Source organism: Arachis ipaensis, chromosome B1 (genome assembly GCF_059453495.1).
Source record: "Arachis ipaensis isolate K30076 ecotype BB chromosome B1, ASM5945349v1, whole genome shotgun sequence".
NCBI classification, from domain to species: Eukaryota; Viridiplantae; Streptophyta; class Magnoliopsida; order Fabales; family Fabaceae; genus Arachis; species Arachis ipaensis.
In genome coordinates this window covers 115439240-115443421 of record NC_142436.1, presented here as the reverse complement: position 1 = coordinate 115443421, position 4182 = coordinate 115439240, and the positions used below count along the sequence as shown (strand labels likewise).

The 4182-nt window shown below is 40.9% G+C and overlaps 1 non-coding gene across 1 annotated transcript; it reads right to left on the bottom strand.

Moving 5' to 3' along the window:
* Positions 1-1190: 1190 nt before the first annotated feature.
* On the bottom strand, positions 1191-1294 carry LOC148578024 (small nucleolar RNA R71). The gene has a single exon (XR_015902811.1). It is a non-coding gene; the product is annotated as a small nucleolar RNA R71 (small nucleolar RNA).
* Between the last annotated feature and the right edge of the window lie 2888 nt (positions 1295-4182).

Below are 4182 nucleotides of genomic sequence, written 5' to 3'. Positions count from 1 at the left end.
GCAACTCAATTCATGCAATCACCCCCATTCCCTTTTAATTTCAGCAATTTAGTTTCTGTTCTTTAATTCATGCAATTTAAGATTCCGCCATTTCAATTTCTTGTCATTTACTTTTCCCGCCAATTTTACATTCCGCAATTCTCATCTCAATCTTGATTCCGCTCAACTAGAACACACTTCTAATCCGAATTGCTCACTCAACCAATCCTTGTGGGATTCGACCTCACTCTATTGTGAGTTTTTACTTGACGATAACCGGTGCACTTGCCGGAAGGAATTTTGCCGATCGTGCAATTTCCTAAATCGTAGCATAACTAGTTTATGCGCACCAAGTTTATGGCGCCGTTGCCGGGGATTGGTTTTCGATTGACAATTCTCAAATTGGAAGTTAACTAGATTGAGCATTTTTTTTTCTGTTTTGAATAATTCAGTACAAGTTATTTGTTGAATTTTAATTTCTGCACTCGGTTACATGCTTTCTTTCTTTATGCCTTTAAATTCAAGCAACTAACTCACTGACTCACTAACTGTTTGAATTAATTCCTCAATTGCTCTAACCATACTCTTCCATTAACCAAGAGTATTTCACTTGTTTGTTGCCTGTGCTGTGTTCTTGTATGACAGGTAGGAGAGGAGAGACATCAACTCCTCCATATACCGAACCAGAGAGGACCCTTCATAGACTTAGAAGGGAAGCAAGAGGGAAGAGAATACTGGGAGAAGAAGAATCTGAGGACAATTTTGAGGAAGCTCTAGATCTCAACATGGATAGAGAAGTTCACAACCATGAGAGAGCTAATGGAAACAATGCCATTCCTGAGAGGAGGGTTCTTAGTTCATACATAAACCCAACCTCTGGGAATTGTGGTAGCAGCATCCAGAAACCACCCATTCAGGCCAACAATTTCGAGCTCAAACCACAGCTAATATCACTGGTGGAGAATCATTGTTCAATTGGTGGAAGTGCTAATGAAGATCCCAACCAACATCTCACAAAATTCCTGAGAATTTGTGACACTGTGAAGTCCAATGGAGTCCAGGAAGATGCCTATAAACTGCTTTTGTTCCCATTTTCACTTAGGGACAAAGCAGCTAAGTGGCTGGAATCATTCCCAAGGGGGAGTCTAACAACATGGGATGAGGTGGAAAGCAAGTTTCTGGCACGTTTCTACCCCCCACAAAAGGTCAATAGGCTTCGATCTGAGGTTCAAACTTTTAGACAACAAGATGGTGAAACTCTCTACGAGGCATGGGAGAGATTCAAGGATTTGACAAGGAAATGCCCACCAGACATGTTCCATGATTGGGTGCAATTGCATATTTTCTATGATGGACTCTCTTATGAATCAAGGAAGGCTGTAGACCATTCATCAGGAGGTTCATTGAACAGGAAAAAGACTGTGGAAGAGGCCATTGAAGTGATTGAGACAGTGGCTGAGAATGAGTACTACTATGCATCAGAAAGGCACAACACTAAGGGAGTCATGGAGCTGAACCATGTTGATACAATTCTAGCCCAAAACAAGGTGTTTGCCAAGCAACTAGCAGAGCTTACCAGGCAATTAGAAACAAAGCAAGTGGCTGCAATACACACACAAGATCAAGAGGAAGTAAGCATTGAAGGAGGTGATTGGGAAGAGGCCAACTATGTGGGAAACCAACAAAGGCAATCATATGATCCACACTCCAACACTTACAACCCAGGATGGAAAAATCACCCAAACTTTGGGTGGGGGAACCAACAAACCCAACCACAAAACCACAAACCTTACAACCACAACCAACATAACAATTCCACATACCAAAACTCCAACCAAAGATCATACCAAACCACACAAAACACTTACCCCCAACCATCATATCATAGCCAAAATAATCAACCTACTCAACTTAATCCGAACCAACAATTTCAAGATCAATTAAACCGGATAGAAGGAATGATGGCAACCATGAGTCAAGACATAACCGAATTGAAAAGCTTCAGGGATGATGTGAGAGCTACCTTAAGAAACCATGGTGAAAAACTCAAGAGGATGGAGTCTCAAGTAGGAGAGCTATCTCAACAGGCCGTCAAATCAACTGCAGTGTTCCCTAGTGACACAGAAAAGAATCCTAAAGGGGAACAAAAGAGAGTGAGATGGGAAGAATGCAAGGCCATCACCATATTGAAGGAAGTTTCAGAAGAAGAAGGAATCAGGCCCTCAGAGCAGGAGCCAGAAATCTTGAAGGAAGGTGTGGAAGAAGTTAAGCAGGAAAGTGGAACTGAGCAAGCCAAGGAACTGCAAAAAGGCATGCTGGAAATATACCAACCAAAAGCACCATTTCCTCAGAGGTTAGGAGGAGGTGAAAAAGGGAAAACCTATTCAAGGTTTTTAGAGACATTTAACTCTCTCCATGTCAATATTCCCTTTCTTGAGATTCTCCATCAAATGCCTACACACATCAAGTACTTAAATGAATTGTTAAGCAAGAAAAGAGTTTTGAAGGGAGGACAAACGGTAACAATGAACAAAGAATGCAGTGCTCTCATCAAGAAGGACACACTCTCTAAGAAAACGGACCCAGGAAGTTTTCATATCCCTTGCATCATAGGGGAAACAAAAATTGACAGAGGATTCTGTGATTTAGGAGCTAGCATAAATGTGATGCCTCTAACTCTTATGAAGAGGCTACAACTGAATGAGGTGAGATCCACTGATGTAATCATACAACTGGCTGACAAAACTCAGAAGCGAGCTGAAGGGGTAGTTGAAAATGTGCTGGTGAAAGTGGGGGATTATTATTTCCCCACAGACTTTGTCATTGTGGACATGGAGGAAAGCTACTTACACCCTATCATTCTGGGCAGACTATTTCTAGCCACTACTAGAGCACTCATAGATGTAGAACAAGGAGAGCTAATTCTGAGAATACATGATGAACAGCTCATTTTCAAAGTTTTCAAACCTGCATCTGAGCCTGAACCAGAACCTGAAAAGCCTAAGGATAATAGTAGCCATCTGTGTTTGGAGGAAAGTAATCCAGCAGCTGAAACTCTAAAACAGTCCTTGGAAGGCAAACAAGAGTTGCAAGAGTTAAAGCCACAAGAATCAATGGAAACAGATCAGAAGGATCCTCCTGACATAAGGGTCAATGAAGAAATCCTCAAGAGAAAGGGAAGAATGATAGGGAAATTGCCAAGAGGGTGGAGAAACAAGAAAATTCCCACTGAAGGTTTTTCTCCGGGAGATAACGTGATATCAAGTCATTATCTGCCAATCCCACCTGGCCTCAAAACCATTCCTTCCCAGCTCCCTCAAGTGTTCACAATCAGGAAAGTTCTTTCTATGGAACATTTAGAGGCCATGAATGAATCAAGTGGGGACGTTTTCATAGTGAGAGGAGAAGACGTCAAGCACTACAATCCACCCTAACAAGGGACAACCGTCAAGCTAGTGACGTTAAAGAAGCGCTTCATGGGAGGCAACCCATGTTTTTAATATCCTTACCTTTTTTGTTTTGTTGTGCATCTAATAAAACATGGTTTCTTATGCATGAACTTGAATCCTCAGGACAACTGCTGAAAGAGTGCACTAAACATTGCATGTAAAATGCAATTTGTCTCTAAGTTTGGTGTGCCTGAAGGCACCCCAAATTTTATTCAAAATGCATTCAATTTTTCATTCAAAGTGCACAACCAAAGATTAAGTTTGGTGTTCCTCTTTGAACACGGTTCATGAAAGGCAAGAAGTTCCTCTGGATTTCGAAATTCATGACAAGTATACCATTCGCATGTTTTAATGCTTTGGTTTCAATTACTTAGGGTAGTAAATTTGTTTAGAATCAAAGAGCCAAGGTGACTATGATTTATTAGAATTAAGCACATTCATTAAGGACAACCAATATGGATTTCATGTCATCAGGAGACTTGACCAAACACTAAGTTTGGTGTCCAAATAATAAGTGTGCATACATGTAGAAGTCACGGCTATAAGCTCATAAAGACAATCATTGATTTACATGTGCAAGTACTATTCATAATTCACATGGACCGAAAAATGATAGCAAACTTGTTTGTTTGTGCAGGTACAAAAGAAAAGACAAAGGAAGCACAAGTGGTCAAAAAGAGGCAGGAAGCAAGAAGAAGCAGGATCCCAAGAATTAAGAAGAACCAAGCAATAAATAAGAGGTGGTCTCGTTCCT